Here is a 27454-nt window from a genome sequence, read left to right on the forward strand (position 1 = left end):
AAAGTTTGGTTGATTAGTCTGTGGCATTCTGTTAAACTGTTGCTTATGGCGGTCTCTGTGAGCTTCTCAGCGATATTCAGCCAGCCAGGTATCCTGCCTGCAGTAGATGGAATGTGGCAATGGAACGCTGGCTGCGCGTGTCATAATAGGCTCTGAGCCTTTATATACCTGTGCACAGCAGCAGCCACCTTCAGTCTGCTGCTGGACAGCCAGCAGCAGCAGCAGCAGGAGAGGTATGTAATCAGGAGCCCTCCTGCTAAGGGTAGACAGCTGCTCGTTCCACCCCACCCCCCGCCTTAATTGGTTCTCCTCCCTTCCAACGGTGTTGAGGCGGGTGGGAACAGCAGGGGGTGAAGGTGCTGTGTTTAAAGAGGTGGAGTTATGCAGATCTAAAACGCGTGGATTGCAGCAGCAGCAAGCCGAAAAGTGCAGGCATGTAAGGGATCTAGAGGTTGACAACATGTCTTCTTAACGGGAGTCCAGGAGCTCATCTCCACAAATGGACTTTTCAGGATCCTTGGGTGGCTCCGTAGTTTGAAACCAATTCTGGTTATCGCTTCTCGGCCTTTTGGCTAAGATCAAGTGTAGTATCTGTTCTTATCAGTTTAATATCTGATACGTCCCCTATCTGGGGACCATATATTAAATGGATTTTTAGAACAGGGAGATGGAAAAAGAGCTTGCTCTGTCCACTCCACGCATTGACCTGGTATTGCAGTATCTCCAGGACCGGTGCACCCCTTCTTTAATGCAGTTTCTAAAATCAGAAAGAATTGAATTCAATGTTTTTTGTTCATTTTGCTTGTTTGTCGGATTTTGGGATGGACTCTTTGGCTTTGCTTTTCTTCTCCTCATTGGATTTTTCATGTTCAAAGTTGCAGAAGCCAGATTACAAGCTCATTTTGGTTCAACTTCAGCAACTGTGCATTGCATTGCCATGTAATGTGATGCAATGCTATCTTTCTAGCTCTCCCTTTTTACTTCCTTTTGGATAAACAGACATATTAGGCAAGCATTTTGGAGCTTTCACCTAAATAACTACAGGTGGTGAGATAAGCTGCACAATATAATTGACCTTTCAGTATATTGTTGCACACACACCATCTATTTAGCAAATGCCCTTGTTATCAACAGCAGCCTTTTAAACTCACCTGAGCTAACAGGTATGTGCGCTGGTTACTCTGCTGCGCTTAAAATTTCTTTTTTGGTTTGCTACAATGCCTTTTCTGAAACGTTGTCTCCTTCTGCTGGAACACTGACTTCTTTCATTTAATGCCTGCAGACTATAAAAGAGAACCCAACCCAAAAAGTTTGGTTGATTAGTCTGTGGCATTCTGTTAAACTGTTGCTTATGGCGGTCTCTGTGAGCTTCTCAGCGACATTCAGCCAGCCAGGTATCCTGCCTGCAGTAGATGGAATGTGGCAATGGAACGCTGGCTGCGCGTGTCATAATAGGCTCTGAGCCTTTATATACCTGTGCACAGCAGCAGCCACCTTCAGTCTGCTGCTGGACAGCCAGCAGCAGCAGCAGCAGGAGAGGTATGTAATCAGGAGCCCTCCTGCTAAGGGTAGACAGCTGCTCGTTCCACCCCACCCCCCGCCTTAATTGGTTCTCCTCCCTTCCAACGGTGTTGAGGCGGGTGGGAACAGCAGGGGGTGAAGGTGCTGTGTTTAAAGAGGTGGAGTTATGCAGATCTAAAACGCGTGGATTGCAGCAGCAGCAAGCCGAAAAGTGCAGGCATGTAAGGGATCTAGAGGTTGACAACATGTCTTCTTAACGGGAGTCCAGGAGCTCATCTCCACAAATGGACTTTTCAGGATCCTTGGGTGGCTCCGTAGTTTGAAACCAATTCTGGTTATCGCTTCTCGGCCTTTTGGCTAAGATCAAGTGTAGTATCTGTTCTTATCAGTTTAATATCTGATACGTCCCCTATCTGGGGACCATATATTAAATGGATTTTTAGAACAGGGAGATGGAAAAAGAGCTTGCTCTGTCCACTCCACGCATTGACCTGGTATTGCAGTATCTCCAGGACCGGTGCACCCCTTCTTTAATGCAGTTTCTAAAATCAGAAAGAATTGAATTCAATGTTTTTTGTTCATTTTGCTTGTTTGTCGGATTTTGGGATGGACTCTTTGGCTTTGCTTTTCTTCTCCTCATTGGATTTTTCATGTTCAAAGTTGCAGAAGCCAGATTACAAGCTCATTTTGGTTCAACTTCAGCAACTGTGCATTGCATTGCCATGTAATGTGATGCAATGCTATCTTTCTAGCTCTCCCTTTTTACTTCCTTTTGGATAAACAGACATATTAGGCAAGCATTTTGGAGCTTTCACCTAAATAACTACAGGTGGTGAGATAAGCTGCACAATATAATTGACCTTTCAGTATATTGTTGCACACACACCATCTATTTAGCAAATGCCCTTGTTATCAACAGCAGCCTTTTAAACTCACCTGAGCTAACAGGTATGTGCGCTGGTTACTCTGCTGCGCTTAAAATTTCTTTTTTGGTTTGCTACAATGCCTTTTCTGAAACGTTGTCTCCTTCTGCTGGAACACTGACTTCTTTCATTTAATGCCTGCAGACTATAAAAGAGAACCCAACCCAAAAAGTTTGGTTGATTAGTCTGTGGCATTCTGTTAAACTGTTGCTTATGGCGGTCTCTGTGAGCTTCTCAGCGACATTCAGCCAGCCAGGTATCCTGCCTGCAGTAGATGGAATGTGGCAATGGAACGCTGGCTGCGCGTGTCATAATAGGCTCTGAGCCTTTATATACCTGTGCACAGCAGCAGCCACCTTCAGTCTGCTGCTGGACAGCCAGCAGCAGCAGCAGGAGAGGTATGTAATCAGGAGCCCTCCTGCTAAGGGTAGACAGCTGCTCGTTCCACCCCACCCCCCGCCTTAATTGGTTCTCCTCCCTTCCAACGGTGTTGAGGCGGGTGGGAACAGCAGGGGGTGAAGGTGCTGTGTTTAAAGAGGTGGAGTTATGCAGATCTAAAACGCGTGGATTGCAGCAGCAGCAAGCCGAAAAGTGCAGGCATGTAAGGGATCTAGAGGTTGACAACATGTCTTCTTAACGGGAGTCCAGGAGCTCATCTCCACAAATGGACTTTTCAGGATCCTTGGGTGGCTCAGTAGTTTGAAACCAATTCTGGTTATCGCTTCTCGGCCTTTTGGCTAAGATCAAGTGTAGTATCTGTTCTTATCGCTTCTCGGCCTTTTGGCTAAGATCAAGTGTAGTATCTTTCGAAAAGGCGGTTTTGGATGTTGGCCGCCCTAGTAGATTGATACATTATGCACACTGGGGTTTAGGCGCTTGTTAGTACGCCAGGTGGCTAATATAGTCATCTGGTGGAAAGCATGGCCCCCCAGGATCGACGCCATTGGGCCGGGGAAGATCGAAAGCCCGAAGTGTGAAGTGCCCCAGGAGTGGTGACCCTGGGGTGCCTTAACTCACTGGGATTGGGAACCCCACTTGAGTTTATGGCACATTTGCACAAGCACTTCAAATTTTCTTTCTTCGCACACACCCTTATTCCGGGCCTTCTGGCCTTAGGATGGGGAATTTTTCAATTCCCGGTCGAAGGTCCGGGCAGTATTATACTGTGAAACCTTCACTATTTATTTAATTTCTTTGTCACTGTGTGTCCACTTATTCACGTGTGTCACGTCCTACTAGGATTTTGTCGGGATGCGGTTCCCTTACGGGTTCCTCTCTTGGCAGGTCTAGGGGGGGAGTGTGTGGCCATCAGGTTCCGCTCCCCCCTGAACCCCCCTGGCTCTCCTCTTTTGGGAGGAGAGCGTTGTTGGCTCCCCTCTTCCGGGAGGGAAGCACAGTCTTTGGCTCCCAGTGCCTTGCTCGGGTGAGAACTCGGGCAGGTGCTGGGGGTAAGATTGGGTCGCCTCTGGCTTCGGCTGGAGGTGGCTTTTTGTCCCTGTTCCTCGCTGTGGCCTTTTGGCTCGGAGGGACGGGGAATGGTTTGGGGGACCCTTCTCCTTTTGGAGAGGGTTTCAAGAAGACCAGCATCCTAGTGCACTTTTTTTGTGGCACTTGTCACTTTTTTAAGCGCACTCGGGTTTTGTACACGAATTCGGGCTTTCGATAAAAAAAAAAAAAAAATCTGTTCTTATCAGTTTAATATCTGATACGTCCCCTATCTGGGGACCATATATTAAATGGATTTTTAGAACAGGGAGATGGAAAAAGAGCTTGCTCTGTCCACTCCACGCATTGACCTGGTATTGCAGTATCTCCAGGACCGGTGCACCCCTTCTTTAATGCAGTTTCTAAAATCAGAAAGAATTGAATTCAATGTTTTTTGTTCATTTTGCTTGTTTGTCGGATTTTGGGATGGACTCTTTGGCTTTGCTTTTCTTCTCCTCATTGGATTTTTCATGTTCAAAGTTGCAGAAGCCAGATTACAAGCTCATTTTGGTTCAACTTCAGCAACTGTGCATTGCATTGCCATGTAATGTGATGCAATGCTATCTTTCTAGCTCTCCCTTTTTACTTCCTTTTGGATAAACAGACATATTAGGCAAGCATTTTGGAGCTTTCACCTAAATAACTACAGGTGGTGAGATAAGCTGCACAATATAATTGACCTTTCAGTATATTGTTGCACACACACCATCTATTTAGCAAATGCCCTTGTTATCAACAGCAGCCTTTTAAACTCACCTGAGCTAACAGGTATGTGCGCTGGTTACTCTGCTGCGCTTAAAATTTCTTTTTTGGTTTGCTACAATGCCTTTTCTGAAACGTTGTCTCCTTCTGCTGGAACACTGACTTCTTTCATTTAATGCCTGCAGACTATAAAAGAGAACCCAACCCAAAAAGTTTGGTTGATTAGTCTGTGGCATTCTGTTAAACTGTTGCTTATGGCGGTCTCTGTGAGCTTCTCAGCGACATTCAGCCAGCCAGGTATCCTGCCTGCAGTAGATGGAATGTGGCAATGGAACGCTGGCTGCGCGTGTCATAATAGGCTCTGAGCCTTTATATACCTGTGCACAGCAGCAGCCACCTTCAGTCTGCTGCTGGACAGCCAGCAGCAGCAGCAGCAGGAGAGGTATGTAATCAGGAGCCCTCCTGCTAAGGGTAGACAGCTGCTCGTTCCACCCCACCCCCCGCCTTAATTGGTTCTCCTCCCTTCCAACGGTGTTGAGGCGGGTGGGAACAGCAGGGGGTGAAGGTGCTGTGTTTAAAGAGGTGGAGTTATGCAGATCTAAAACGCGTGGATTGCAGCAGCAGCAAGCCGAAAAGTGCAGGCATGTAAGGGATCTAGAGGTTGACAACATGTCTTCTTAACGGGAGTCCAGGAGCTCATCTCCACAAATGGACTTTTCAGGATCCTTGGGTGGCTCCGTAGTTTGAAACCAATTCTGGTTATCGCTTCTCGGCCTTTTGGCTAAGATCAAGTGTAGTATCTGTTCTTATCAGTTTAATATCTGATACGTCCCCTATCTGGGGACCATATATTAAATGGATTTTTAGAACAGGGAGATGGAAAAAGAGCTTGCTCTGTCCACTCCACGCATTGACCTGGTATTGCAGTATCTCCAGGACCGGTGCACCCCTTCTTTAATGCAGTTTCTAAAATCAGAAAGAATTGAATTCAATGTTTTTTGTTCATTTTGCTTGTTTGTCGGATTTTGGGATGGACTCTTTGGCTTTGCTTTTCTTCTCCTCATTGGATTTTTCATGTTCAAAGTTGCAGAAGCCAGATTACAAGCTCATTTTGGTTCAACTTCAGCAACTGTGCATTGCATTGCCATGTAATGTGATGCAATGCTATCTTTCTAGCTCTCCCTTTTTACTTCCTTTTGGATAAACAGACATATTAGGCAAGCATTTTGGAGCTTTCACCTAAATAACTACAGGTGGTGAGATAAGCTGCACAATATAATTGACCTTTCAGTATATTGTTGCACACACACCATCTATTTAGCAAATGCCCTTGTTATCAACAGCAGCCTTTTAAACTCACCTGAGCTAACAGGTATGTGCGCTGGTTACTCTGCTGCGCTTAAAATTTCTTTTTTGGTTTGCTACAATGCCTTTTCTGAAACGTTGTCTCCTTCTGCTGGAACACTGACTTCTTTCATTTAATGCCTGCAGACTATAAAAGAGAACCCAACCCAAAAAGTTTGGTTGATTAGTCTGTGGCATTCTGTTAAACTGTTGCTTATGGCAGTCTCTGTGAGCTTCTCAGCGACATTCAGCCAGCCAGGTATCCTGCCTGCAGTAGATGGAATGTGGCAATGGAACGCTGGCTGCGCGTGTCATAATAGGCTCTGAGCCTTTATATACCTGTGCACAGCAGCAGCCACCTTCAGTCTGCTGCTGGACAGCCAGCAGCAGCAGCAGCAGGAGAGGTATGTAATCAGGAGCCCTCCTGCTAAGGGTAGACAGCTGCTCGTTCCACCCCACCCCCCGCCTTAATTGGTTCTCCTCCCTTCCAACGGTGTTGAGGCGGGTGGGAACAGCAGGGGGTGAAGGTGCTGTGTTTAAAGAGGTGGAGTTATGCAGATCTAAAACGCGTGGATTGCAGCAGCAGCAAGCCGAAAAGTGCAGGCATGTAAGGGATCTAGAGGTTGACAACATGTCTTCTTAACGGGAGTCCAGGAGCTCATCTCCACAAATGGACTTTTCAGGATCCTTGGGTGGCTCCGTAGTTTGAAACCAATTCTGGTTATCGCTTCTCGGCCTTTTGGCTAAGATCAAGTGTAGTATCTGTTCTTATCAGTTTAATATCTGATACGTCCCCTATCTGGGGACCATATATTAAATGGATTTTTAGAACAGGGAGATGGAAAAAGAGCTTGCTCTGTCCACTCCACGTATTGACCTGGTATTGCAGTATCTCCAGGACCGGTGCACCCCTTCTTTAATGCAGTTTCTAAAATCAGAAAGAATTGAATTCAATGTTTTTTGTTCATTTTGCTTGTTTGTCGGATTTTGGGATGGACTCTTTGGCTTTGCTTTTCTTCTCCTCATTGGATTTTTCATGTTCAAAGTTGCAGAAGCCAGATTACAAGCTCATTTTGGTTCAACTTCAGCAACTGTGCATTGCATTGCCATGTAATGTGATGCAATGCTATCTTTCTAGCTCTCCCTTTTTACTTCCTTTTGGATAAACAGACATATTAGGCAAGCATTTTGGAGCTTTCACCTAAATAACTACAGGTGGTGAGATAAGCTGCACAATATAATTGACCTTTCAGTATATTGTTGCACACACACCATCTATTTAGCAAATGCCCTTGTTATCAACAGCAGCCTTTTAAACTCACCTGAGCTAACAGGTATGTGCGCTGGTTACTCTGCTGCGCTTAAAATTTCTTTTTTGGTTTGCTACAATGCCTTTTCTGAAACGTTGTCTCCTTCTGCTGGAACACTGACTTCTTTCATTTAATGCCTGCAGACTATAAAAGAGAACCCAACCCAAAAAGTTTGGTTGATTAGTCTGTGGCATTCTGTTAAACTGTTGCTTATGGCGGTCTCTGTGAGCTTCTCAGCGACATTCAGCCAGCCAGGTATCCTGCCTGCAGTAGATGGAATGTGACAATGGAACGCTGGCTGCGCGTGTCATAATAGGCTCTGAGCCTTTATATACCTGTGCACAGCAGCAGCCACCTTCAGTCTGCTGCTGGACAGCCAGCAGCAGCAGCAGCAGGAGAGGTATGTAATCAGGAGCCCTCCTGCTAAGGGTAGACAGCTGCTCGTTCCACCCCACCCCCCGCCTTAATTGGTTCTCCTCCCTTCCAACGGTGTTGAGGCGGGTGGGAACAGCAGGGGGTGAAGGTGCTGTGTTTAAAGAGGTGGAGTTATGCAGATCTAAAACGCGTGGATTGCAGCAGCAGCAAGCCGAAAAGTGCAGGCATGTAAGGGATCTAGAGGTTGACAACATGTCTTCTTAACGGGAGTCCAGGAGCTCATCTCCACAAATGGACTTTTCAGGATCCTTGGGTGGCTCCGTAGTTTGAAACCAATTCTGGTTATCGCTTCTCGGCCTTTTGGCTAAGATCAAGTGTAGTATCTGTTCTTATCAGTTTAATATCTGATACGTCCCCTATCTGGGGACCATATATTAAATGGATTTTTAGAACAGGGAGATGGAAAAAGAGCTTGCTCTGTCCACTCCACGCATTGACCTGGTATTGCAGTATCTCCAGGACCGGTGCACCCCTTCTTTAATGCAGTTTCTAAAATCAGAAAGAATTGAATTCAATGTTTTTTGTTCATTTTGCTTGTTTGTCGGATTTTGGGATGGACTCTTTGGCTTTGCTTTTCTTCTCCTCATTGGATTTTTCATGTTCAAAGTTGCAGAAGCCAGATTACAAGCTCATTTTGGTTCAACTTCAGCAACTGTGCATTGCATTGCCATGTAATGTGATGCAATGCTATCTTTCTAGCTCTCCCTTTTTACTTCCTTTTGGATAAACAGACATATTAGGCAAGCATTTTGGAGCTTTCACCTAAATAACTACAGGTGGTGAGATAAGCTGCACAATATAATTGACCTTTCAGTATATTGTTGCACACACACCATCTATTTAGCAAATGCCCTTGTTATCAACAGCAGCCTTTTAAACTCACCTGAGCTAACAGGTATGTGCGCTGGTTACTCTGCTGCGCTTAAAATTTCTTTTTTGGTTTGCTACAATGCCTTTTCTGAAACGTTGTCTCCTTCTGCTGGAACACTGACTTCTTTCATTTAATGCCTGCAGACTATAAAAGAGAACCCAACCCAAAAAGTTTGGTTGATTAGTCTGTGGCATTCTGTTAAACTGTTGCTTATGGCGGTCTCTGTGAGCTTCTCAGCGACATTCAGCCAGCCAGGTATCCTGCCTGCAGTAGATGGAATGTGGCAATGGAACGCTGGCTGCGCGTGTCATAATAGGCTCTGAGCCTTTATATACCTGTGCACAGCAGCAGCCACCTTCAGTCTGCTGCTGGACAGCCAGCAGCAGCAGCAGCAGGAGAGGTATGTAATCAGGAGCCCTCCTGCTAAGGGTAGACAGCTGCTCGTTCCACCCCACCCCCCGCCTTAATTGGTTCTCCTCCCTTCCAACGGTGTTGAGGCGGGTGGGAACAGCAGGGGGTGAAGGTGCTGTGTTTAAAGAGGTGGAGTTATGCAGATCTAAAACGCGTGGATTGCAGCAGCAGCAAGCCGAAAAGTGCAGGCATGTAAGGGATCTAGAGGTTGACAACATGTCTTCTTAACGGGAGTCCAGGAGCTCATCTCCACAAATGGACTTTTCAGGATCCTTGGGTGGCTCCGTAGTTTGAAACCAATTCTGGTTATCGCTTCTCGGCCTTTTGGCTAAGATCAAGTGTAGTATCTGTTCTTATCAGTTTAATATCTGATACGTCCCCTATCTGGGGACCATATATTAAATGGATTTTTAGAACAGGGAGATGGAAAAAGAGCTTGCTCTGTCCACTCCACGCATTGACCTGGTATTGCAGTATCTCCAGGACCGGTGCACCCCTTCTTTAATGCAGTTTCTAAAATCAGAAAGAATTGAATTCAATGTTTTTTGTTCATTTTGCTTGTTTGTCGGATTTTGGGATGGACTCTTTGGCTTTGCTTTTCTTCTCCTCATTGGATTTTTCATGTTCAAAGTTGCAGAAGCCAGATTACAAGCTCATTTTGGTTCAACTTCAGCAACTGTGCATTGCATTGCCATGTAATGTGATGCAATGCTATCTTTCTAGCTCTCCCTTTTTACTTCCTTTTGGATAAACAGACATATTAGGCAAGCATTTTGGAGCTTTCACCTAAATAACTACAGGTGGTGAGATAAGCTGCACAATATAATTGACCTTTCAGTATATTGTTGCACACACACCATCTATTTAGCAAATGCCCTTGTTATCAACAGCAGCCTTTTAAACTCACCTGAGCTAACAGGTATGTGCGCTGGTTACTCTGCTGCGCTTAAAATTTCTTTTTTGGTTTGCTACAATGCCTTTTCTGAAACGTTGTCTCCTTCTGCTGGAACACTGACTTCTTTCATTTAATGCCTGCAGACTATAAAAGAGAACCCAACCCAAAAAGTTTGGTTGATTAGTCTGTGGCATTCTGTTAAACTGTTGCTTATGGCGGTCTCTGTGAGCTTCTCAGCGACATTCAGCCAGCCAGGTATCCTGCCTGCAGTAGATGGAATGTGGCAATGGAACGCTGGCTGCGCGTGTCATAATAGGCTCTGAGCCTTTATATACCTGTGCACAGCAGCAGCCACCTTCAGTCTGCTGCTGGACAGCCAGCAGCAGCAGCAGCAGGAGAGGTATGTAATCAGGAGCCCTCCTGCTAAGGGTAGACAGCTGCTCGTTCCACCCCACCCCCCGCCTTAATTGGTTCTCCTCCCTTCCAACGGTGTTGAGGCAGGTGGGAACAGCAGGGGGTGAAGGTGCTGTGTTTAAAGAGGTGGAGTTATGCAGATCTAAAACGCGTGGATTGCAGCAGCAGCAAGCCGAAAAGTGCAGGCATGTAAGGGATCTAGAGGTTGACAACATGTCTTCTTAACGGGAGTCCAGGAGCTCATCTCCACAAATGGACTTTTCAGGATCCTTGGGTGGCTCCGTAGTTTGAAACCAATTCTGGTTATCGCTTCTCGGCCTTTTGGCTAAGATCAAGTGTAGTATCTGTTCTTATCAGTTTAATATCTGATACGTCCCCTATCTGGGGACCATATATTAAATGGATTTTTAGAACAGGGAGATGGAAAAAGAGCTTGCTCTGTCCACTCCACGCATTGACCTGGTATTGCAGTATCTCCAGGACCGGTGCACCCCTTCTTTAATGCAGTTTCTAAAATCAGAAAGAATTGAATTCAATGTTTTTTGTTCATTTTGCTTGTTTGTCGGATTTTGGGATGGACTCTTTGGCTTTGCTTTTCTTCTCCTCATTGGATTTTTCATGTTCAAAGTTGCAGAAGCCAGATTACAAGCTCATTTTGGTTCAACTTCAGCAACTGTGCATTGCATTGCCATGTAATGTGATGCAATGCTATCTTTCTAGCTCTCCCTTTTTACTTCCTTTTGGATAAACAGACATATTAGGCAAGCATTTTGGAGCTTTCACCTAAATAACTACAGGTGGTGAGATAAGCTGCACAATATAATTGACCTTTCAGTATATTGTTGCACACACACCATCTATTTAGCAAATGCCCTTGTTATCAACAGCAGCCTTTTAAACTCACCTGAGCTAACAGGTATGTGCGCTGGTTACTCTGCTGCGCTTAAAATTTCTTTTTTGGTTTGCTACAATGCCTTTTCTGAAACGTTGTCTCCTTCTGCTGGAACACTGACTTCTTTCATTTAATGCCTGCAGACTATAAAAGAGAACCCAACCCAAAAAGTTTGGTTGATTAGTCTGTGGCATTCTGTTAAACTGTTGCTTATGGCGGTCTCTGTGAGCTTCTCAGCGACATTCAACCAGCCAGGTATCCTGCCTGCAGTAGATGGAATGTGGCAATGGAACGCTGGCTGCGCGTGTCATAATAGGCTCTGAGCCTTTATATACCTGTGCACAGCAGCAGCCACCTTCAGTCTGCTGCTGGACAGCCAGCAGCAGCAGCAGCAGGAGAGGTATGTAATCAGGAGCCCTCCTGCTAAGGGTAGACAGCTGCTCGTTCCACCCCACCCCCCGCCTTAATTGGTTCTCCTCCCTTCCAACGGTGTTGAGGCGGGTGGGAACAGCAGGGGGTGAAGGTGCTGTGTTTAAAGAGGTGGAGTTATGCAGATCTAAAACGCGTGGATTGCAGCAGCAGCAAGCCGAAAAGTGCAGGCATGTAAGGGATCTAGAGGTTGACAACATGTCTTCTTAACGGGAGTCCAGGAGCTCATCTCCACAAATGGACTTTTCAGGATCCTTGGGTGGCTCCGTAGTTTGAAACCAATTCTGGTTATCGCTTCTCGGCCTTTTGGCTAAGATCAAGTGTAGTATCTGTTCTTATCAGTTTAATATCTGATACGTCCCCTATCTGGGGACCATATATTAAATGGATTTTTAGAACAGGGAGATGGAAAAAGAGCTTGCTCTGTCCACTCCACGCATTGACCTGGTATTGCAGTATCTCCAGGACCGGTGCACCCCTTCTTTAATGCAGTTTCTAAAATCAGAAAGAATTGAATTCAATGTTTTTTGTTCATTTTGCTTGTTTGTCGGATTTTGGGATGGACTCTTTGGCTTTGCTTTTCTTCTCCTCATTGGATTTTTCATGTTCAAAGTTGCAGAAGCCAGATTACAAGCTCATTTTGGTTCAACTTCAGCAACTGTGCATTGCATTGCCATGTAATGTGATGCAATGCTATCTTTCTAGCTCTCCCTTTTTACTTCCTTTTGGATAAACAGACATATTAGGCAAGCATTTTGGAGCTTTCACCTAAATAACTACAGGTGGTGAGATAAGCTGCACAATATAATTGACCTTTCAGTATATTGTTGCACACACACCATCTATTTAGCAAATGCCCTTGTTATCAACAGCAGCCTTTTAAACTCACCTGAGCTAACAGGTATGTGCGCTGGTTACTCTGCTGCGCTTAAAATTTCTTTTTTGGTTTGCTACAATGCCTTTTCTGAAACGTTGTCTCCTTCTGCTGGAACACTGACTTCTTTCATTTAATGCCTGCAGACTATAAAAGAGAACCCAACCCAAAAAGTTTGGTTGATTAGTCTGTGGCATTCTGTTAAACTGTTGCTTATGGCGGTCTCTGTGAGCTTCTCAGCGACATTCAGCCAGCCAGGTATCCTGCCTGCAGTAGATGGAATGTGGCAATGGAACGCTGGCTGCGCGTGTCATAATAGGCTCTGAGCCTTTATATACCTGTGCACAGCAGCAGCCACCTTCAGTCTGCTGCTGGACAGCCAGCAGCAGCAGCAGCAGGAGAGGTATGTAATCAGGAGCCCTCCTGCTAAGGGTAGACAGCTGCTCGTTCCACCCCACCCCCCGCCTTAATTGGTTCTCCTCCCTTCCAACGGTGTTGAGGCGGGTGGGAATAGCAGGGGGTGAAGGTGCTGTGTTTAAAGAGGTGGAGTTATGCAGATCTAAAACGCGTGGATTGCAGCAGCAGCAAGCCGAAAAGTGCAGGCATGTAAGGGATCTAGAGGTTGACAACATGTCTTCTTAACGGGAGTCCAGGAGCTCATCTCCACAAATGGACTTTTCAGGATCCTTGGGTGGCTCCGTAGTTTGAAACCAATTCTGGTTATCGCTTCTCGGCCTTTTGGCTAAGATCAAGTGTAGTATCTGTTCTTATCAGTTTAATATCTGATACGTCCCCTATCTGGGGACCATATATTAAATGGATTTTTAGAACAGGGAGATGGAAAAAGAGCTTGCTCTGTCCACTCCACGCATTGACCTGGTATTGCAGTATCTCCAGGACCGGTGCACCCCTTCTTTAATGCAGTTTCTAAAATCAGAAAGAATTGAATTCAATGTTTTTTGTTCATTTTGCTTGTTTGTCGGATTTTGGGATGGACTCTTTGGCTTTGCTTTTCTTCTCCTCATTGGATTTTTCATGTTCAAAGTTGCAGAAGCCAGATTACAAGCTCATTTTGGTTCAACTTCAGCAACTGTGCATTGCATTGCCATGTAATGTGATGCAATGCTATCTTTCTAGCTCTCCCTTTTTACTTCCTTTTGGATAAACAGACATATTAGGCAAGCATTTTGGAGCTTTCACCTAAATAACTACAGGTGGTGAGATAAGCTGCACAATATAATTGACCTTTCAGTATATTGTTGCACACACACCATCTATTTAGCAAATGCCCTTGTTATCAACAGCAGCCTTTTAAACTCACCTGAGCTAACAGGTATGTGCGCTGGTTACTCTGCTGCGCTTAAAATTTCTTTTTTGGTTTGCTACAATGCCTTTTCTGAAACGTTGTCTCCTTCTGCTGGAACACTGACTTCTTTCATTTAATGCCTGCAGACTATAAAAGAGAACCCAACCCAAAAAGTTTGGTTGATTAGTCTGTGGCATTCTGTTAAACTGTTGCTTATGGCGGTCTCTGTGAGCTTCTCAGCGACATTCAGCCAGCCAGGTATCCTGCCTGCAGTAGATGGAATGTGGCAATGGAACGCTGGCTGCGCGTGTCATAATAGGCTCTGAGCCTTTATATACCTGTGCACAGCAGCAGCCACCTTCAGTCTGCTGCTGGACAGCCAGCAGCAGCAGGAGAGGTATGTAATCAGGAGCCCTCCTGCTAAGGGTAGACAGCTGCTCGTTCCACCCCACCCCCCGCCTTAATTGGTTCTCCTCCCTTCCAACGGTGTTGAGGCGGGTGGGAACAGCAGGGGGTGAAGGTGCTGTGTTTAAAGAGGTGGAGTTATGCAGATCTAAAACGCGTGGATTGCAGCAGCAGCAAGCCGAAAAGTGCAGGCATGTAAGGGATCTAGAGGTTGACAACATGTCTTCTTAACGGGAGTCCAGGAGCTCATCTCCACAAATGGACTTTTCAGGATCCTTGGGTGGCTCCGTAGTTTGAAACCAATTCTGGTTATCGCTTCTCGGCCTTTTGGCTAAGATCAAGTGTAGTATCTGTTCTTATCAGTTTAATATCTGATACGTCCCCTATCTGGGGACCATATATTAAATGGATTTTTAGAACAGGGAGATGGAAAAAGAGCTTGCTCTGTCCACTCCACGCATTGACCTGGTATTGCAGTATCTCCAGGACCGGTGCACCCCTTCTTTAATGCAGTTTCTAAAATCAGAAAGAATTGAATTCAATGTTTTTTGTTCATTTTGCTTGTTTGTCGGATTTTGGGATGGACTCTTTGGCTTTGCTTTTCTTCTCCTCATTGGATTTTTCATGTTCAAAGTTGCAGAAGCCAGATTACAAGCTCATTTTGGTTCAACTTCAGCAACTGTGCATTGCATTGCCATGTAATGTGATGCAATGCTATCTTTCTAGCTCTCCCTTTTTACTTCCTTTTGGATAAACAGACATATTAGGCAAGCATTTTGGAGCTTTCACCTAAATAACTACAGGTGGTGAGATAAGCTGCACAATATAATTGACCTTTCAGTATATTGTTGCACACACACCATCTATTTAGCAAATGCCCTTGTTATCAACAGCAGCCTTTTAAACTCACCTGAGCTAACAGGTATGTGCGCTGGTTACTCTGCTGCGCTTAAAATTTCTTTTTTGGTTTGCTACAATGCCTTTTCTGAAACGTTGTCTCCTTCTGCTGGAACACTGACTTCTTTCATTTAATGCCTGCAGACTATAAAAGAGAACCCAACCCAAAAAGTTTGGTTGATTAGTCTGTGGCATTCTGTTAAACTGTTGCTTATGGCGGTCTCTGTGAGCTTCTCAGCGACATTCAGCCAGCCAGGTATCCTGCCTGCAGTAGATGGAATGTGGCAATGGAACGCTGGCTGCGCGTGTCATAATAGGCTCTGAGCCTTTATATACCTGTGCACAGCAGCAGCCACCTTCAGTCTGCTGCTGGACAGCCAGCAGCAGCAGCAGCAGGAGAGGTATGTAATCAGGAGCCCTCCTGCTAAGGGTAGACAGCTGCTCGTTCCACCCCACCCCCCGCCTTAATTGGTTCTCCTCCCTTCCAACGGTGTTGAGGCGGGTGGGAACAGCAGGGGGTGAAGGTGCTGTGTTTAAAGAGGTGGAGTTATGCAGATCTAAAACGCGTGGATTGCAGCAGCAGCAAGCCGAAAAGTGCAGGCATGTAAGGGATCTAGAGGTTGACAACATGTCTTCTTAACGGGAGTCCAGGAGCTCATCTCCACAAATGGACTTTTCAGGATCCTTGGGTGGCTCCGTAGTTTGAAACCAATTCTGGTTATCGCTTCTCGGCCTTTTGGCTAAGATCAAGTGTAGTATCTGTTCTTATCAGTTTAATATCTGATACGTCCCCTATCTGGGGACCATATATTAAATGGATTTTTAGAACAGGGAGATGGAAAAAGAGCTTGCTCTGTCCACTCCACGCATTGACCTGGTATTGCAGTATCTCCAGGACCGGTGCACCCCTTCTTTAATGCAGTTTCTAAAATCAGAAAGAATTGAATTCAATGTTTTTTGTTCATTTTGCTTGTTTGTCGGATTTTGGGATGGACTCTTTGGCTTTGCTTTTCTTCTCCTCATTGGATTTTTCATGTTCAAAGTTGCAGAAGCCAGATTACAAGCTCATTTTGGTTCAACTTCAGCAACTGTGCATTGCATTGCCATGTAATGTGATGCAATGCTATCTTTCTAGCTCTCCCTTTTTACTTCCTTTTGGATAAACAGACATATTAGGCAAGCATTTTGGAGCTTTCACCTAAATAACTACAGGTGGTGAGATAAGCTGCACAATATAATTGACCTTTCAGTATATTGTTGCACACACACCATCTATTTAGCAAATGCCCTTGTTATCAACAGCAGCCTTTTAAACTCACCTGAGCTAACAGGTATGTGCGCTGGTTACTCTGCTGCGCTTAAAATTTCTTTTTTGGTTTGCTACAATGCCTTTTCTGAAACGTTGTCTCCTTCTGCTGGGACACTGACTTCTTTCATTTAATGCCTGCAGACTATAAAAGAGAACCCAACCCAAAAAGTTTGGTTGATTAGTCTGTGGCATTCTGTTAAACTGTTGCTTATGGCGGTCTCTGTGAGCTTCTCAGCGACATTCAGCCAGCCAGGTATCCTGCCTGCAGTAGATGGAATGTGGCAATGGAACGCTGGCTGCGCGTGTCATAATAGGCTCTGAGCCTTTATATACCTGTGCACAGCAGCAGCCACCTTCAGTCTGCTGCTGGACAGCCAGCAGCAGCAGCAGCAGGAGAGGTATGTAATCAGGAGCCCTCCTGCTAAGGGTAGACAGCTGCTCGTTCCACCCCACCCCCCGCCTTAATTGGTTCTCCTCCCTTCCAACGGTGTTGAGGCGGGTGGGAACAGCAGGGGGTGAAGGTGCTGTGTTTAAAGAGGTGGAGTTATGCAGATCTAAAACGCGTGGATTGCAGCAGCAGCAAGCCGAAAAGTGCAGGCATGTAAGGGATCTAGAGGTTGACAACATGTCTTCTTAACGGGAGTCCAGGAGCTCATCTCCACAAATGGACTTTTCAGGATCCTTGGGTGGCTCCGTAGTTTGAAACCAATTCTGGTTATCGCTTCTCGGCCTTTTGGCTAAGATCAAGTGTAGTATCTGTTCTTATCAGTTTAATATCTGATACGTCCCCTATCTGGGGACCATATATTAAATGGATTTTTAGAACAGGGAGATGGAAAAAGAGCTTGCTCTGTCCACTCCACGCATTGACCTGGTATTGCAGTATCTCCAGGACCGGTGCACCCCTTCTTTAATGCAGTTTCTAAAATCAGAAAGAATTGAATTCAATGTTTTTTGTTCATTTTGCTTGTTTGTCGGATTTTGGGATGGACTCTTTGGCTTTGCTTTTCTTCTCCTCATTGGATTTTTCATGTTCAAAGTTGCAGAAGCCAGATTACAAGCTCATTTTGGTTCAACTTCAGCAACTGTGCATTGCATTGCCATGTAATGTGATGCAATGCTATCTTTCTAGCTCTCCCTTTTTACTTCCTTTTGGATAAACAGACATATTAGGCAAGCATTTTGGAGCTTTCACCTAAATAACTACAGGTGGTGAGATAAGCTGCACAATATAATTGACCTTTCAGTATATTGTTGCACACACACCATCTATTTAGCAAATGCCCTTGTTATCAACAGCAGCCTTTTAAACTCACCTGAGCTAACAGGTATGTGCGCTGGTTACTCTGCTGCGCTTAAAATTTCTTTTTTGGTTTGCTACAATGCCTTTTCTGAAACGTTGTCTCCTTCTGCTGGAACACTGACTTCTTTCATTTAATGCCTGCAGACTATAAAAGAGAACCCAACCCAAAAAGTTTGGTTGATTAGTCTGTGGCATTCTGTTAAACTGTTGCTTATGGCGGTCTCTGTGAGCTTCTCAGCGACATTCAGCCAGCCAGGTATCCTGCCTGCAGTAGATGGAATGTGGCAATGGAACGCTGGCTGCGCGTGTCATAATAGGCTCTGAGCCTTTATATACCTGTGCACAGCAGCAGCCACCTTCAGTCTGCTGCTGGACAGCCAGCAGCAGCAGCAGCAGGAGAGGTATGTAATCAGGAGCCCTCCTGCTAAGGGTAGACAGCTGCTCGTTCCACCCCACCCCCCGCCTTAATTGGTTCTCCTCCCTTCCAACGGTGTTGAGGCGGGTGGGAACAGCAGGGGGTGAAGGTGCTGTGTTTAAAGAGGTGGAGTTATGCAGATCTAAAACGCGTGGATTGCAGCAGCAGCAAGCCGAAAAGTGCAGGCATGTAAGGGATCTAGAGGTTGACAACATGTCTTCTTAACGGGAGTCCAGGAGCTCATCTCCACAAATGGACTTTTCAGGATCCTTGGGTGGCTCCGTAGTTTGAAACCAATTCTGGTTATCGCTTCTCGGCCTTTTGGCTAAGATCAAGTGTAGTATCTGTTCTTATCAGTTTAATATCTGATACGTCCCCTATCTGGGGACCATATATTAAATGGATTTTTAGAACAGGGAGATGGAAAAAGAGCTTGCTCTGTCCACTCCACGCATTGACCTGGTATTGCAGTATCTCCAGGACCGGTGCACCCCTTCTTTAATGCAGTTTCTAAAATCAGAAAGAATTGAATTCAATGTTTTTTGTTCATTTTGCTTGTTTGTCGGATTTTGGGATGGACTCTTTGGCTTTGCTTTTCTTCTCCTCATTGGATTTTTCATGTTCAAAGTTGCAGAAGCCAGATTACAAGCTCATTTTGGTTCAACTTCAGCAACTGTGCATTGCATTGCCATGTAATGTGATGCAATGCTATCTTTCTAGCTCTCCCTTTTTACTTCCTTTTGGATAAACAGACATATTAGGCAAGCATTTTGGAGCTTTCACCTAAATAACTACAGGTGGTGAGATAAGCTGCACAATATAATTGACCTTTCAGTATATTGTTGCACACACACCATCTATTTAGCAAATGCCCTTGTTATCAACAGCAGCCTTTTAAACTCACCTGAGCTAACAGGTATGTGCGCTGGTTACTCTGCTGCGCTTAAAATTTCTTTTTTGGTTTGCTACAATGCCTTTTCTGAAACGTTGTCTCCTTCTGCTGAAACACTGACTTCTTTCATTTAATGCCTGCAGACTATAAAAGAGAACCCAACCCAAAAAGTTTGGTTGATTAGTCTGTGGCATTCTGTTAAACTGTTGCTTATGGCGGTCTCTGTGAGCTTCTCAGCGACATTCAGCCAGCCAGGTATCCTGCCTGCAGTAGATGGAATGTGGCAATGGAACGCTGGCTGCGCGTGTCATAATAGGCTCTGAGCCTTTATATACCTGTGCACAGCAGCAGCCACCTTCAGTCTGCTGCTGGACAGCCAGCAGCAGCAGCAGCAGGAGAGGTATGTAATCAGGAGCCCTCCTGCTAAGGGTAGACAGCTGCTCGTTCCACCCCACCCCCCGCCTTAATTGGTTCTCCTCCCTTCCAACGGTGTTGAGGCGGGTGGGAACAGCAGGGGGTGAAGGTGCTGTGTTTAAAGAGGTGGAGTTATGCAGATCTAAAACGCGTGGATTGCAGCAGCAGCAAGCCGAAAAGTGCAGGCATGTAAGGGATCTAGAGGTTGACAACATGTCTTCTTAACGGGAGTCCAGGAGCTCATCTCCACAAATGGACTTTTCAGGATCCTTGGGTGGCTCCGTAGTTTGAAACCAATTCTGGTTATCGCTTCTCGGCCTTTTGGCTAAGATCAAGTGTAGTATCTGTTCTTATCAGTTTAATATCTGATACGTCCCCTATCTGGGGACCATATATTAAATGGATTTTTAGAACAGGGAGATGGAAAAAGAGCTTGCTCTGTCCACTCCACGCATTGACCTGGTATTGCAGTATCTCCAGGACCGGTGCACCCCTTCTTTAATGCAGTTTCTAAAATCAGAAAGAATTGAATTCAATGTTTTTTGTTCATTTTGCTTGTTTGTCGGATTTTGGGATGGACTCTTTGGCTTTGCTTTTCTTCTCCTCATTGGATTTTTCATGTTCAAAGTTGCAGAAGCCAGATTACAAGCTCATTTTGGTTCAACTTCAGCAACTGTGCATTGCATTGCCATGTAATGTGATGCAATGCTATCTTTCTAGCTCTCCCTTTTTACTTCCTTTTGGATAAACAGACATATTAGGCAAGCATTTTGGAGCTTTCACCTAAATAACTACAGGTGGTGAGATAAGCTGCACAATATAATTGACCTTTCAGTATATTGTTGCACACACACCATCTATTTAGCAAATGCCCTTGTTATCAACAGCAGCCTTTTAAACTCACCTGAGCTAACAGGTATGTGCGCTGGTTACTCTGCTGCGCTTAAAATTTCTTTTTTGGTTTGCTACAATGCCTTTTCTGAAACGTTGTCTCCTTCTGCTGGAACACTGACTTCTTTCATTTAATGCCTGCAGACTATAAAAGAGAACCCAACCCAAAAAGTTTGGTTGATTAGTCTGTGGCATTCTGTTAAACTGTTGCTTATGGCGGTCTCTGTGAGCTTCTCAGCGACATTCAGCCAGCCAGGTATCCTGCCTGCAGTAGATGGAATGTGGCAATGGAACGCTGGCTGCGCGTGTCATAATAGGCTCTGAGCCTTTATATACCTGTGCACAGCAGCAGCCACCTTCAGTCTGCTGCTGGACAGCCAGCAGCAGCAGCAGCAGGAGAGGTATGTAATCAGGAGCCCTCCTGCTAAGGGTAGACAGCTGCTCGTTCCACCCCACCCCCCGCCTTAATTGGTTCTCCTCCCTTCCAACGGTGTTGAGGCGGGTGGGAACAGCAGGGGGTGAAGGTGCTGTGTTTAAAGAGGTGGAGTTATGCAGATCTAAAACGCGTGGATTGCAGCAGCAGCAAGCCGAAAAGTGCAGGCATGTAAGGGATCTAGAGGTTGACAACATGTCTTCTTAACGGGAGTCCAGGAGCTCATCTCCACAAATGGACTTTTCAGGATCCTTGGGTGGCTCCGTAGTTTGAAACCAATTCTGGTTATCGCTTCTCGGCCTTTTGGCTAAGATCAAGTGTAGTATCTGTTCTTATCAGTTTAATATCTGATACGTCCCCTATCTGGGGACCATATATTAAATGGATTTTTAGAACAGGGAGATGGAAAAAGAGCTTGCTCTGTCCACTCCACGCATTGACCTGGTATTGCAGTATCTCCAGGACCGGTGCACCCCTTCTTTAATGCAGTTTCTAAAATCAGAAAGAATTGAATTCAATGTTTTTTGTTCATTTTGCTTGTTTGTCGGATTTTGGGATGGACTCTTTGGCTTTGCTTTTCTTCTCCTCATTGGATTTTTCATGTTCAAAGTTGCAGAAGCCAGATTACAAGCTCATTTTGGTTCAACTTCAGCAACTGTGCATTGCATTGCCATGTAATGTGATGCAATGCTATCTTTCTAGCTCTCCCTTTTTACTTCCTTTTGGATAAACAGACATATTAGGCAAGCATTTTGGAGCTTTCACCTAAATAACTACAGGTGGTGAGATAAGCTGCACAATATAATTGACCTTTCAGTATATTGTTGCACACACACCATCTATTTAGCAAATGCCCTTGTTATCAACAGCAGCCTTTTAAACTCACCTGAGCTAACAGGTATGTGCGCTGGTTACTCTGCTGCGCTTAAAATTTCTTTTTTGGTTTGCTACAATGCCTTTTCTGAAACGTTGTCTCCTTCTGCTGGAACACTGACTTCTTTCATTTAATGCCTGCAGACTATAAAAGAGAACCCAACCCAAAAAGTTTGGTTGATTAGTCTGTGGCATTCTGTTAAACTGTTGCTTATGGCGGTCTCTGTGAGCTTCTCAGCGACATTCAGCCAGCCAGGTATCCTGCCTGCAGTAGATGGAATGTGGCAATGGAACGCTGGCTGCGCGTGTCATAATAGGCTCTGAGCCTTTATATACCTGTGCACAGCAGCAGCCACCTTCAGTCTGCTGCTGGACAGCCAGCAGCAGCAGCAGCAGGAGAGGTATGTAATCAGGAGCCCTCCTGCTAAGGGTAGACAGCTGCTCGTTCCACCCCACCCCCCGCCTTAATTGGTTCTCCTCCCTTCCAACGGTGTTGAGGCGGGTGGGAACAGCAGGGGGTGAAGGTGCTGTGTTTAAAGAGGTGGAGTTATGCAGATCTAAAACGCGTGGATTGCAGCAGCAAAAAGCCGAAAAGTGCAGGCATGTAAGGGATCTAGAGGTTGACAACATGTCTTCTTAACGGGAGTCCAGGAGCTCATCTCCACAAATGGACTTTTCAGGATCCTTGGGTGGCTCCGTAGTTTGAAACCAATTCTGGTTATCGCTTCTCGGCCTTTTGGCTAAGATCAAGTGTAGTATCTTTCGAAAAGGCGGTTTTGGATGTTGGCCACCCTAGTAGATTGATACATTATGCACACTGGGGTTTAGGCGCTTGTTAGTACGCCAGGTGGCTAATATAGTCATCTGGTGGAAAGCATGGCCCCCCTGGATCGACACCATTGGGCCGGGGAAGATCGAAAGCCCGAAGTGTGAAGTGCCCCAGGAGTGGTGACCCTGGGGTGCCTTAACTCACTGGGATTGGGAACCCCACTTGAGTTTATGGTACATTTGCACAAGCACTTCAAATTTTCTTTCTTCGCACACACCCTTATTCCGGGCCTTCTGGCCTTAGGATGGGGAATTTTTCAATTCCCGGTCGAAGGTCCGGGCAGTATTATACTGTGAAACCTTCACTATTTATTTAATTTCTTTGTCACTGTGTGTCCACTTATTCACGTGTGTCACGTCCTACTAGGATTTTGTCGGGATGCGGTTCCCTTACGGGTTCCTCTCTTGGCAGGTCTAGGGGGGGAGTGTGTGGCCATCAGGTTCCGCTCCCCCCTGAACCCCCTGGCTCTCCTCTTTCGGGAGGAGAGCGTTGTTGGCTCCCCTCTTCCGGGAGGGGAGCACAGTCTTTGGCTCCCAGTGCCTTGCTCGGGTGAGAACTCGGGCAGTTGCTGGGGGTAAGATTGGGTCGCCTCTGGCTTCGGCTGGAGGTGGCTTTTTGTCCCTGTTCCTTGCTGTGGCCTTTTGGCTCGGAGGGACGGGGAATGGTTTGGGGGACCCTTCTCCTTTTGGAGAGGGTTTCAAGAAGACCAGCATCCTAGTGCACTTTTTTTGTGGCACTTGTCACTTTTTTAAGCGCACTCGGGTTTTGTACACGAATTCGGGCTTTCAAAAAAAAAAAAATAAATCTGTTCTTATCAGTTTAATATCTGATACGTCCCCTATCTGGGGACCATATATTAAATGGATTTTTAGAACAGGGAGATGGAAAAAGAGCTTGCTCTGTCCACTCCACGCATTGACCTGGTATTGCAGTATCTCCAGGACCGGTGCACCCCTTCTTTAATGCAGTTTCTAAAATCAGAAAGAATTGAATTCAATGTTTTTTGTTCATTTTGCTTGTTTGTCGGATTTTGGGATGGACTCTTTGGCTTTGCTTTTCTTCTCCTCATTGGATTTTTCATGTTCAAAGTTGCAGAAGCCAGATTACAAGCTCATTTTGGTTCAACTTCAGCAACTGTGCATTGCATTGCCATGTAATGTGATGCAATGCTATCTTTCTAGCTCTCCCTTTTTACTTCCTTTTGGATAAACAGACATATTAGGCAAGCATTTTGGAGCTTTCACCTAAATAACTACAGGTGGTGAGATAAGCTGCACAATATAATTGACCTTTCAGTATATTGTTGCACACACACCATCTATTTAGCAAATGCCCTTGTTATCAACAGCAGCCTTTTAAACTCACCTGAGCTAACAGGTATGTGCGCTGGTTACTCTGCTGCGCTTAAAATTTCTTTTTTGGTTTGCTACAATGCCTTTTCTGAAACGTTGTCTCCTTCTGCTGGAACACTGACTTCTTTCATTTAATGCCTGCAGACTATAAAAGAGAACCCAACCCAAAAAGTTTGGTTGATTAGTCTGTGGCATTCTGTTAAACTGTTGCTTATGGCGGTCTCTGTGAGCTTCTCAGCGACATTCAGCCAGCCAGGTATCCTGCCTGCAGTAGATGGAATGTGGCAATGGAACGCTGGCTGCGCGTGTCATAATAGGCTCTGAGCCTTTATATACCTGTGCACAGCAGCAGCCACCTTCAGTCTGCTGCTGGACAGCCAGCAGCAGCAGCAGCAGGAGAGGTATGTAATCAGGAGCCCTCCTGCTAAGGGTAGACAGCTGCTCGTTCCACCCCACCCCCCGCCTTAATTGGTTCTCCTCCCTTCCAACGGTGTTGAGGCGGGTGGGAACAGCAGGGGGTGAAGGTGCTGTGTTTAAAGAGGTGGAGTTATGCAGATCTAAAACGCGTGGATTGCAGCAGCAGCAAGCCGAAAAGTGCAGGCATGTAAGGGATCTAGAGGTTGACAACATGTCTTCTTAACGGGAGTCCAGGAGCTCATCTCCACAAATGGACTTTTCAGGATCCTTGGGTGGCTCCGTAGTTTGAAACCAATTCTGGTTATCGCTTCTCGGCCTTTTGGCTAAGATCAAGTGTAGTATCTGTTCTTATCAGTTTAATATCTGATACGTCCCCTATCTGGGGACCATATATTAAATGGATTTTTAGAACAGGGAGATGGAAAAAGAGCTTGCTCTGTCCACTCCACGCATTGACCTGGTATTGCAGTATCTCCAGGACCGGTGCACCCCTTCTTTAATGCAGTTTCTAAAATCAGAAAGAATTGAATTCAATGTTTTTTGTTCATTTTGCTTGTTTGTCGGATTTTGGGATGGACTCTTTGGCTTTGCTTTTCTTCTCCTCATTGGATTTTTCATGTTCAAAGTTGCAGAAGCCAGATTACAAGCTCATTTTGGTTCAACTTCAGCAACTGTGCATTGCATTGCCATGTAATGTGATGCAATGCTATCTTTCTAGCTCTCCCTTTTTACTTCCTTTTGGATAAACAGACATATTAGGCAAGCATTTTGGAGCTTTCACCTAAATAACTACAGGTGGTGAGATAAGCTGCACAATATAATTGACCTTTCAGTATATTGTTGCACACACACCATCTATTTAGCAAATGCCCTTGTTATCAACAGCAGCCTTTTAAACTCACCTGAGCTAACAGGTATGTGCGCTGGTTACTCTGCTGCGCTTAAAATTTCTTTTTTGGTTTGCTACAATGCCTTTTCTGAAACGTTGTCTCCTTCTGCTGGAACACTGACTTCTTTCATTTAATGCCTGCAGACTATAAAAGAGAACCCAACCCAAAAAGTTTGGTTGATTAGTCTGTGGCATTCTGTTAAACTGTTGCTTATGGCGGTCTCTGTGAGCTTCTCAGCGACATTCAGCCAGCCAGGTATCCTGCCTGCAGTAGATGGAATGTGGCAATGGAACGCTGGCTGCGCGTGTCATAATAGGCTCTGAGCCTTTATATACCTGTGCACAGCAGCAGCCACCTTCAGTCTGCTGCTGGACAGCCAGCAGCAGCAGCAGCAGGAGAGGTATGTAATCAGGAGCCCTCCTGCTAAGGGTAGACAGCTGCTCGTTCCACCCCACCCCCCGCCTTAATTGGTTCTCCTCCCTTCCAACGGTGTTGAGGCGGGTGGGAACAGCAGGGGGTGAAGGTGCTGTGTTTAAAGAGGTGGAGTTATGCAGATCTAAAACGCGTGGATTGCAGCAGCAGCAAGCCGAAAAGTGCAGGCATGTAAGGGATCTAGAGGTTGACAACATGTCTTCTTAACGGGAGTCCAGGAGCTCATCTCCACAAATGGACTTTTCAGGATCCTTGGGTGGCTCCGTAGTTTGAAACCAATTCTGGTTATCGCTTCTCGGCCTTTTGGCTAAGATCAAGTGTAGTATCTGTTCTTATCAGTTTAATATCTGATACGTCCCCTATCTGGGGACCATATATTAAATGGATTTTTAGAACAGGGAGATGGAAAAAGAGCTTGCTCTGTCCACTCCACGCATTGACCTGGTATTGCAGTATCTCCAGGACCGGTGCACCCCTTCTTTAATGCAGTTTCTAAAATCAGAAAGAATTGAATTCAATGTTTTTTGTTCATTTTGCTTGTTTGTCGGATTTTGGGATGGACTCTTTGGCTTTGCTTTTCTTCTCCTCATTGGATTTTTCATGTTCAAAGTTGCAGAAGCCAGATTACAAGCTCATTTTGGTTCAACTTCAGCAACTGTGCATTGCATTGCCATGTAATGTGATGCAATGCTATCTTTCTAGCTCTCCCTTTTTACTTCCTTTTGGATAAACAGACATATTAGGCAAGCATTTTGGAGCTTTCACCTAAATAACTACAGGTGGTGAGATAAGCTGCACAATATAATTGACCTTTCAGTATATTGTTGCACACACACCATCTATTTAGCAAATGCCCTTGTTATCAACAGCAGCCTTTTAAACTCACCTGAGCTAACAGGTATGTGCGCTGGTTACTCTGCTGCGCTTAAAATTTCTTTTTTGGTTTGCTACAATGCCTTTTCTGAAACGTTGTCTCCTTCTGCTGGAACACTGACTTCTTTCATTTAATGCCTGCAGACTATAAAAGAGAACCCAACCCAAAAAGTTTGGTTGATTAGTCTGTGGCATTCTGTTAAACTGTTGCTTATGGCGGTCTCTGTGAGCTTCTCAGCGACATTCAGCCAGCCAGGTATCCTGCCTGCAGTAGATGGAATGTGGCAATGGAACGCTGGCTGCGCGTGTCATAATAGGCTCTGAGCCTTTATATACCTGTGCACAGCAGCAGCCACCTTCAGTCTGCTGCTGGACAGCCAGCAGCAGCAGCAGCAGGAGAGGTATGTAATCAGGAGCCCTCCTGCTAAGGGTAGACAGCTGCTCGTTCCACCCCACCCCCCGCCTTAATTGGTTCTCCTCCCTTCCAACGGTGTTGAGGCGGGTGGGAACAGCAGGGGGTGAAGGTGCTGTGTTTAAAGAGGTGGAGTTATGCAGATCTAAAACGCGTGGATTGCAGCAGCAGCAAGCCGAAAAGTGCAGGCATGTAAGGGATCTAGAGGTTGACAACATGTCTTCTTAACGGGAGTCCAGGAGCTCATCTCCACAAATGGACTTTTCAGGATCCTTGGGTGGCTCCGTAGTTTGAAACCAATTCTGGTTATCGCTTCTCGGCCTTTTGGCTAAGATCAAGTGTAGTATCTGTTCTTATCAGTTTAATATCTGATACGTCCCCTATCTGGGGACCATATATTAAATGGATTTTTAGAACAGGGAGATGGAAAAAGAGCTTGCTCTGTCCACTCCACGCATTGACCTGGTATTGCAGTATCTCCAGGACCGGTGCACCCCTTCTTTAATGCAGTTTCTAAAATCAGAAAGAATTGAATTCAATGTTTTTTGTTCATTTTGCTTGTTTGTCGGATTTTGGGATGGACTCTTTGGCTTTGCTTTTCTTCT

The 27454-nt window shown here is 45.4% G+C and overlaps 19 non-coding genes and 3 pseudogenes across 19 annotated transcripts; all 22 read left to right on the forward strand.

The window, feature by feature from the left end:
• The first annotated feature begins 552 nt into the window (after positions 1 to 552).
• On the forward strand, positions 553 to 743 carry LOC141225476 (U2 spliceosomal RNA). Its single transcript, XR_012292750.1, has one exon. It is a non-coding gene; the product is annotated as a U2 spliceosomal RNA (small nuclear RNA).
• Positions 744 to 1858: 1115 nt separating this feature from the next.
• Positions 1859 to 2049, forward strand: LOC141225477 (U2 spliceosomal RNA). Its single transcript, XR_012292751.1, has one exon. It is a non-coding gene; the product is annotated as a U2 spliceosomal RNA (small nuclear RNA).
• A 1112-nt stretch (positions 2050 to 3161) lies between these two features.
• Positions 3162 to 3252, forward strand: LOC141225132 (U2 spliceosomal RNA; annotated as a pseudogene).
• Positions 3253 to 4094: 842 nt separating this feature from the next.
• LOC141225101 (U2 spliceosomal RNA) lies at positions 4095 to 4277 on the forward strand. The gene has a single exon (XR_012292418.1). It is a non-coding gene; the product is annotated as a U2 spliceosomal RNA (small nuclear RNA).
• A 1115-nt stretch (positions 4278 to 5392) lies between these two features.
• On the forward strand, positions 5393 to 5583 carry LOC141225478 (U2 spliceosomal RNA). Its single transcript, XR_012292752.1, has one exon. It is a non-coding gene; the product is annotated as a U2 spliceosomal RNA (small nuclear RNA).
• Positions 5584 to 6698: 1115 nt separating this feature from the next.
• Positions 6699 to 6889, forward strand: LOC141225541 (U2 spliceosomal RNA). The gene has a single exon (XR_012292813.1). It is a non-coding gene; the product is annotated as a U2 spliceosomal RNA (small nuclear RNA).
• Positions 6890 to 8004: 1115 nt separating this feature from the next.
• On the forward strand, positions 8005 to 8195 carry LOC141225479 (U2 spliceosomal RNA). Its single transcript, XR_012292753.1, has one exon. It is a non-coding gene; the product is annotated as a U2 spliceosomal RNA (small nuclear RNA).
• Positions 8196 to 9310: 1115 nt separating this feature from the next.
• Positions 9311 to 9501, forward strand: LOC141225480 (U2 spliceosomal RNA). Its single transcript, XR_012292754.1, has one exon. It is a non-coding gene; the product is annotated as a U2 spliceosomal RNA (small nuclear RNA).
• A 1115-nt stretch (positions 9502 to 10616) lies between these two features.
• On the forward strand, positions 10617 to 10807 carry LOC141225482 (U2 spliceosomal RNA). Its single transcript, XR_012292756.1, has one exon. It is a non-coding gene; the product is annotated as a U2 spliceosomal RNA (small nuclear RNA).
• A 1115-nt stretch (positions 10808 to 11922) lies between these two features.
• Positions 11923 to 12113, forward strand: LOC141225483 (U2 spliceosomal RNA). Its single transcript, XR_012292757.1, has one exon. It is a non-coding gene; the product is annotated as a U2 spliceosomal RNA (small nuclear RNA).
• Positions 12114 to 13228: 1115 nt separating this feature from the next.
• Positions 13229 to 13419, forward strand: LOC141225484 (U2 spliceosomal RNA). Its single transcript, XR_012292758.1, has one exon. It is a non-coding gene; the product is annotated as a U2 spliceosomal RNA (small nuclear RNA).
• A 1109-nt stretch (positions 13420 to 14528) lies between these two features.
• On the forward strand, positions 14529 to 14719 carry LOC141225485 (U2 spliceosomal RNA). The gene has a single exon (XR_012292759.1). It is a non-coding gene; the product is annotated as a U2 spliceosomal RNA (small nuclear RNA).
• Positions 14720 to 15834: 1115 nt separating this feature from the next.
• On the forward strand, positions 15835 to 16025 carry LOC141225486 (U2 spliceosomal RNA). The gene has a single exon (XR_012292760.1). It is a non-coding gene; the product is annotated as a U2 spliceosomal RNA (small nuclear RNA).
• Positions 16026 to 17140: 1115 nt separating this feature from the next.
• On the forward strand, positions 17141 to 17331 carry LOC141225487 (U2 spliceosomal RNA). Its single transcript, XR_012292761.1, has one exon. It is a non-coding gene; the product is annotated as a U2 spliceosomal RNA (small nuclear RNA).
• A 1115-nt stretch (positions 17332 to 18446) lies between these two features.
• Positions 18447 to 18637, forward strand: LOC141225488 (U2 spliceosomal RNA). Its single transcript, XR_012292762.1, has one exon. It is a non-coding gene; the product is annotated as a U2 spliceosomal RNA (small nuclear RNA).
• A 1115-nt stretch (positions 18638 to 19752) lies between these two features.
• Positions 19753 to 19943, forward strand: LOC141225489 (U2 spliceosomal RNA). The gene has a single exon (XR_012292763.1). It is a non-coding gene; the product is annotated as a U2 spliceosomal RNA (small nuclear RNA).
• Positions 19944 to 21058: 1115 nt separating this feature from the next.
• On the forward strand, positions 21059 to 21249 carry LOC141225490 (U2 spliceosomal RNA). The gene has a single exon (XR_012292764.1). It is a non-coding gene; the product is annotated as a U2 spliceosomal RNA (small nuclear RNA).
• Positions 21250 to 22364: 1115 nt separating this feature from the next.
• LOC141225153 (U2 spliceosomal RNA) lies at positions 22365 to 22440 on the forward strand (annotated as a pseudogene).
• An 809-nt stretch (positions 22441 to 23249) lies between these two features.
• On the forward strand, positions 23250 to 23430 carry LOC141225112 (U2 spliceosomal RNA; annotated as a pseudogene).
• Positions 23431 to 24545: 1115 nt separating this feature from the next.
• Positions 24546 to 24736, forward strand: LOC141225492 (U2 spliceosomal RNA). The gene has a single exon (XR_012292765.1). It is a non-coding gene; the product is annotated as a U2 spliceosomal RNA (small nuclear RNA).
• A 1115-nt stretch (positions 24737 to 25851) lies between these two features.
• LOC141225494 (U2 spliceosomal RNA) lies at positions 25852 to 26042 on the forward strand. Its single transcript, XR_012292767.1, has one exon. It is a non-coding gene; the product is annotated as a U2 spliceosomal RNA (small nuclear RNA).
• Positions 26043 to 27157: 1115 nt separating this feature from the next.
• Positions 27158 to 27348, forward strand: LOC141225495 (U2 spliceosomal RNA). The gene has a single exon (XR_012292768.1). It is a non-coding gene; the product is annotated as a U2 spliceosomal RNA (small nuclear RNA).
• The last annotated feature ends 106 nt before the right edge of the window (positions 27349 to 27454 follow it).

The sequence above is a fragment of the Phyllobates terribilis genome, unplaced genomic scaffold, assembly GCF_046119375.1.
Source record: "Phyllobates terribilis strain yellow unplaced genomic scaffold, ASM4611937v1 Scaffold_404__1_contigs__length_1715579, whole genome shotgun sequence".
NCBI lineage: Eukaryota > Metazoa > Chordata > Amphibia > Anura > Dendrobatidae > Phyllobates > Phyllobates terribilis.